Source organism: Psammomys obesus, unplaced genomic scaffold (genome assembly GCF_907164565.1).
Source record: "Psammomys obesus unplaced genomic scaffold, mPsaObe1.curated_primary_1811, whole genome shotgun sequence".
NCBI classification, from domain to species: Eukaryota; Metazoa; Chordata; class Mammalia; order Rodentia; family Muridae; genus Psammomys; species Psammomys obesus.
In genome coordinates, this window is record NW_026585691.1 from 4,105,551 (window position 1) to 4,112,632 (window position 7,082).

Consider the following 7,082-nt stretch of genomic DNA (forward strand, 5'->3'; position numbering starts at 1 on the left):
CTATTTTCTCCCCATTTATATAAACAATTCTTTGTGAAAATTTGCTAGCACTTTAATCAATTGGATCACAGAAGTCAAATACCAAATTTTAAAATGAGTAATTTTTAAGATGTGAAATTTAAAACATATTCTTATATCAAAAATTTTCCAAGTATCTCCTTTCATTTCAAGCAGGTTTCCAAGCCCTTTAAGTCCTTTAAATTACTAAGCATTAAGTTTCTAAATGATAAAATAAAGACCTCAGTCCCAAAAAGACAAGTTAACAGTTTGAACGGTTGAGCTTAAGCTTTGGGCTATCTTTTAATATCTCAGAACATCTTAAGCAACTCCTAACCTTTGTCTCAGTTTCACAATCTATAAATCAGGAAAAACTACAAGGATGGGTGGTTAACTAAATTATTCAGAATTAAATGCTACCAAGCTGCTTTGAAGTTACTTTATATATGTTTTCAGTTCTCCTCCTAATCAGTAAAAATAATCGATAAGAAAACATATGGGGGGGGGGGGCTGGAGAGATGGCTCATTATAACACACTGGCTATTCTCCCAAAGGTCCTGAGTTCAATTCCCAGCAACTACATGGTGGCTCATAACAATCTATAGTGAGATCTGGTGTACAGGCACACATGCAGGCAGAATGCTGTATAAATAAATAAATCTTAAGAATGTTTAAAAAAAAGAAAACATCTGGAATTACTATAGATAATAACATCTGCAGACTCCTGGTAGTTTAAAAAGATGGTTTTTATTTACAAGTTTCTAAGCCAAAGTTCATTCAGCAATTGCCGCCGATTTCAAAAGAAGACTGCAGTGAATACTTTTTTTGGTTGATACCTTTTGAGCCTCGACGATATCAAGTCTTCCCTACATTTCCAAAACAGACTGTTACATAAAAACCTCAGAGCATCTTGAGAGGTCTTGGCACAAGACAAATCCAGGTAAGATGAACAAGCTGTTACTGCAGTTGAAACTATTCTCAGCATTCTCAACTGTCAATCAAGGTAAGATTCATCACAAGCACACCCTCCAAGTACCAGCCCCCACTGAGAATCTATCAAAGTACTTCCTCCTCAGCCATCTGTCCAGGAAAGCAGTATGGAAACACCTAGAGCATTTGCTCTCCTATCTGAAAAGGATATGAATAAACCGAACACCAACAGACTGCAGAGCACACATTCTCTGCTGCAAAGCTTCTTACTAAATCCCTTCTCAAGCCTGGGCTGAACACAAAACATTTATACAAGTTTGAAACTACAGCTTAATCAAAGACTGATTCCCCCCCCCCCCCCCCATTGGAAATGTATGTTAAACAAGAAGGAAGTACTCAGGAGGAAATAAACATTAAGGAAAACTTCACATGTAAATTATTCCGACAGAAGAGGACTCAAATTTTAAAAGAGAAATTTAAATCACTCACTTAGATACTAAGTACTCATTATTTTGCTTACTGCCTACGAATACCATAAAGCTGTTAGCATCTCTACATCTAGTTTGAAAGAGCACAAACAAATCTTTCATATTCCAGTGAAGAACTGCAGAAATTCTAATGAGGAGGCCCGCAATACGGTTCAGCAGGCAAAGGCACATGCCACCATGCCTGATAACCTTACACCACTGGGAAGGAGAGGGCCAATTCCTGAAAGTTAACTTCTAATCTCTAGTGCTTCACACCACACACACACACACACCACTAGAAATTAAATTTCAATGAGGAATTATAAAATCTTACTGTTAATGGTATCAATATAAACAATGGTTATAATTATCTTGAGGGTAAATGAGCTCCGGGAAAACAAAAGTTCTAATTCCTCCCTCAGCCCAACATTTCCCTCTGCTTAAGCCATGCAGGATGTTCTTCATATACTCAGTATACTGCTTGGAAAATAACATATAATCACAGAAGAAACATGCATGGCTCAGCCTTGTCAAACACAGAGCACATGGTCAGTTCCAGGGTTTTCAAATCCACTACCAGTCACTTAGAGACTGTGGGAACAGGCTGAGGCTGTTTAAGGTTCTGGGGTTGAGGTGTGGAAGAGCACTGCCAACATGACTAGAGAGACAACTCCATTGACTTAATCTTTACAAATATTACTACAAGATAGTTCAAATTCTTCAGCAAGTACACAAAGTTCAAATATTAACATTCAAATCAGTATGAAAACTATTGACCCATTGACTTAAATGACCCTGTTCACTGACAACTAAGTTTCCATCTGCTCATCTATATGCCCACACTGCCAAAGACTACAAATTCTGTGCTGACAAGACCATGAGCTGCTTACAAGCCAGCTTTCTGGCTGGCAAGAGAAGGGTAGGGAAAGCATTCTGGTGAATAAACTCACTTCATCTGCATTTATTCTTGATACGAGGTTACAGATAATTTCACAATCTATGTGAAAAAACTTCATCAAGCAAGCGTTTGCCGAGTATACCACTGCTGTAGATATTTAGTAAACACAGAATAGAATGCAACTTCAAAGTAGTGAATGCATTAAACCTTGGTGAACTAAATAACTGATCCTATTTAGAAAATTTAGTCCAAGGGACAAACTCATCTTCTTTAAATGTAGGCTGAGAGAAATAAGATACGAAATAACCCATCAGTCCATCAAGGTGACTCTTACCTTTATCAGATCGGTCCATTACAAATTTATTACCCCGGACAAAGAACCAGTCGGCACCTCATCCTACTAAAAGGATCTTTAAAAAATAAAAAGTAAAGGTTTATCTCCAATAACCCCTCCAAACACAAACTGCAGAACAGTCCAATCACTCCTTTTTCTTGAATAGAGTGATTGAGGGGTGAGAGTGTACTTGAAATTTAGGGGCTTCCTCAACTTTTGAAGAATTAATCAGGGAGAGATTCTCCTGACTTCCCTACTAAAACAGCTCCAAATCAACAGCATTTTAAACCCCTTAAAGCCACATGGGGCTAGAGAGATGGCTCAGAGATTACGAGCACTGGCTGTTCTTCCAAAGGTCTAAGTTCAATTCCCAGCAACCACATGGTGGTTCACAACCATCTACAATGAGATCTGGTGCCCTCTTCTGGTGTGTAGACCTACATGCAGGCACAGTAGTGTATAAATAATAAATAAATAAATCTTTAAAAACAAAAACAAGTACTTGGCTTTCCTTAGTTTAAAACAGTATTGTTTAGGATATATATTTTTAAGCACTTCATGTTTTATCCCTGTCTTGTCAGTGATTAAATGTTCCACCTACAAAAATAAGGAATGCCCAGGTCTCTGGTTCCTGAAAATAACATCTGGTATGTGCACAGAACACAACTGAGAGACTGGCCCAGTTTTCATTTAAACTTTTGTAATTTAAAACCGGAATTCTCTTAGCCGCAATTAGGCAGAAATCTGCTTTTACCTTATTAGGAGATTGCTATTTTCAACATTTACCTTCAACCACTACATGGATTTCTCTTCTAACCAGTGAGCTTCCTGACTCTTCAACTAAATTAGACTGACTTCTTTGAGAGCAAGCAACCACTAGACCCCATGATCTGTTTCTCAGCTAATGTATTTCAAACTCAAACTCTTTACAAATGCATACCTGTCACCAGCTTCATGAATTTGTCTAATTTTGTAATGCAAGTTTGATAAGAACAGGTGTCCCTAACGTATTACCTATGAGATCTCATAACAGGATTTTGAACCTTAAGACTTCAGGGGTACCCTTTCAGTAGATCCAGAAGGTCAAAGGTATTTTCATAGATGACATTTAGAAAGAAAGAAAAGATATTACTATATTACTTTGTTTTGGGTGGGTTTTTTTGTTTTGGTTTGTTTGTGTTTCAAGACAGGGTTTCACTATGTGTAGCCCTGGCTGTCCTGGAACTTGCTCTGTGGACCAGGCTGGCCTCCAACTCACAGAAATCTGCCTGCCTCTGCCACCTGAGTGCTGGAATTAAAGGCGTGTGCCATCACCGCCAGCTCTATTATATTACTTTGAATGTTTCCTTTCAATCACTCAAGAGCACAAAGTGGAGTTTTCTAGATAATATGTGAAGTATGATATCTCAAGATACTGCATGCAGAAGCAGATGTGAGAACCCAGCTGTCTTCCAGGAAAATAAAGTTACAAAAACAGGGGGGGTGGTGGCAGAGGCAAGCCGATCTCAGTGAGTTCAAGGCCAGCCTGATCTACACAGTGAATTCCAGGACAGCCAAGGCTACACTGCCTTGAAAAACAAAAACAAAAAAAGTTACAAAAACATATAAACTTAAACTATTCTTCCCATTAAAATTTTGTTCTGAAAATGTTTTGCATAAACTGACATTTCTGTTAACAAGGATTAGATTATTGTTATTTGTATTTAAGTCAGTAAATATTTAGTTTTAATTTTAATTTCTAGTATGATATTAATAGGTATAAGCTACACAAATGTCTAGGGTTTTGAAAAATACTGAGACTATAAAGAGGTCTTACAAACAGAAAGTTGTATAAAGTACTGTAGCACACAATTACATAACCTAACACAGTGCTCTCTGCGGCTAAACAGCTCTAGTTAGTTCTGAAGTATCATGACTCCTTACCCCCAATCTTGATGAGTTCTATATCTCCTTGTAAAACAATTCCTCATACAGCCAATGTGTTTGGGCTCCTTTTAATGGGCTTTAGACATTTAATTTTCAGAGTCCTCGTTATAAAAATGTTCTAGTCAATGATAACATGAATTACTTAGACACCAGAAAGCAGCAGTTTCTCTCTCTCTCTCTCTCTCTCTCTCTCACACACACACACACACACACACACACAATCTTGTTCATCCTAACAGAGACTTGTGAAGTACTGCTCTTTTTCCAGATGACATAATGAAACTCACACTCAAGAAAACAGAAGTGCTGGTCCAAGGAGGTACTGCCTGCTAGAGTCTGGGCTTTGGTCTTTTGCAATTTGCTTGGCTATTTCACTGGGGTATAATTTTGAGCTCCCAAAGAAAATAAGGTAGGGGCATTACTTTTATTGTCCAGGTGCCAAAATGGGCATTTTCTTCCTCCTCAGTGAGAGTAAAATTCAATACCAGTCAGGAGCATTATATCAATATACTGGCTACCCTTTTACTCTCCTACCAAAAATAATAATAAATAAATATGTACATTCTAATGTGTTGAAGTTAAAAAAAAAAAAAAAAAAAAAAAGCCCGAGTACATAACACTCCAAAATGATGAGTTAGTTAGTTAAGGGATCACAGATTTACCAATCATTTAATTACTCAAACTACAGGCAGGCAAAAACATGATTAAGCTTAATACAATAACATTTGATTGTACCAAGGAAGGGATGTGAACAGGTTTAAAATAGGAGGCCCGAATGAAATGAGCTTGAGACAGAAGAAAGAAAACACCCACAGAGATGTAAAACAACCTTTACTGGCCCTACTAATGCAAGTGATTCGACCCACCCTTCCAAAGTGGGGTCAGAGACTGCCATTTGCTGCATGTTGTAAAGATGCCACCCTGCCCCAACAGAAATTACCCTTCCATTACTAATTTGTGGTGGTTTTCAGCACGTCTCCCAGTTATGCTCCATTTTAATGTGCTGAATTCCTCGAGAGGCTTCATTTGCTACATCTCTTTTCCCCAGTCAAAGTGGACTCCCTGACTGATGGAGGCAAGACTGACTCACAACAGGATATCTGCCACTTGCATAATTCTTGTCTTTTTTTAGATGTATGTGCACAATGAAGCCATTTCTAAGTTTAATGTGATTTTACATAGAAAAAAAAAAATCAGGCTTGTGCTCACGCACCCACCTCTGAATCCCTGGAGTTGACTACAGATGAACAAGAGGAAGTTCCCCATTCCTTGTGAGGTGTATGTGTTTCCTAGTGGTCTTGTGTGTGTGAGAGAGAGAGAGAAAGAGAGAGAGAACTCTGGAAAAACTTCAACTGTGGCCTCAGAGCTACAGCTAATTAGCTAACAGGGCAGACCACCAGTCCATGTGTGATACACCTTTTTGTTGTTGTTATTTTTCAAGTTCAAGGCTCACTGTTGAAAATGTATGTACAGGTAAGGACCCACTCACACAAGTTCTTGCATTCCCACAAAGAACTTCAATGCTGGCTCTGCATGGCAGCACATGCCTATAATCCCAGCACTCCAAGGGCTGAGGCAGGAAAATGACGAATTCTAGGTCACCGTGGACTATAGTAGAGACCCAATCTCTAAAACCAAAGGAACCGCAATAGTGCCCTGTGAAACCTATTAACTGGTTAATTTTTAAAGGCTTCAAGCAGAAAAGGACACCTGACTTTACAAAGGTAAGCAGGACACCAAGTCTTGGAGCTCCGGAAGACTGCAGTCACTTCTAGTCCTTATCCTGAAGGACAGTTTTCTTCGTGTCACCCCGTTTGTTTTGCTTCAAGAACATAATCACCTTTGAAGAAGTAACCTGTTAAAAGTATTCTAAAGCAGTCTCTAAACTACCTTCCTAGCTCCAATCCAAACCAGGATGAGAAACCTCCCCTCAATCATACCACTGTCTCCCAGCTTTGCAAACGAACTTCCTTTCCGATGCACACGATTCCTATTTTACACTACAGCCCAAGCTGCCAGTGATAATCTTAAAGCTCATAAACAAAGACCTGCGTCGGCACCAGGGCGCTACCAGGAAGTAATCAAAGCCGGGTGGCCGGTCCGACCTTAAGTCCGGGCAGACAATGAGAGGGCACCGGGGCTTCCAGAGGGGCAGAAGGAGTTAACGCTTAAGCAACTCAAAAGCATAACATAAACCCAAGAAGCGTCTCACACGCACAAGGGAATTCCCAATGCAACCCCGGGCAACTCGAAAGACGGTCTCGGGACAATCGTCGAAGGCATAAAACTCGAGCCGCCCTCCAGAGCAGCTGTTCGCTGCGTCCTCCCGAGCTTTCGGAGCCCGCAGCCTGTTTTCAAACTTCACCCTCCCAGGCTGATCCGCCCCCAGCGCAGCCGGCTCGGGGGCTGCGACGGACCGGAGCCTGTGGGAGCCGGGAGAAACGCCACCGAAGGGGCCCGCGCGCCCGGCAGCCCAGACAAAGCTGCGCCCGCACCGCGGCGCCTTCCCGGCCCGGCCCGCGGGGCACCG

General features: G+C 40.5%; 1 protein-coding gene across 2 annotated transcripts in view; it reads right to left on the reverse strand.

The window, feature by feature from the left end:
- Window positions 1-7,082, reverse strand: part of Usp3 (ubiquitin specific peptidase 3) — a 78,886-nt gene that overhangs the window by 70,996 nt on the left and 808 nt on the right. The gene's annotated exons all lie outside the window — the stretch shown is intronic.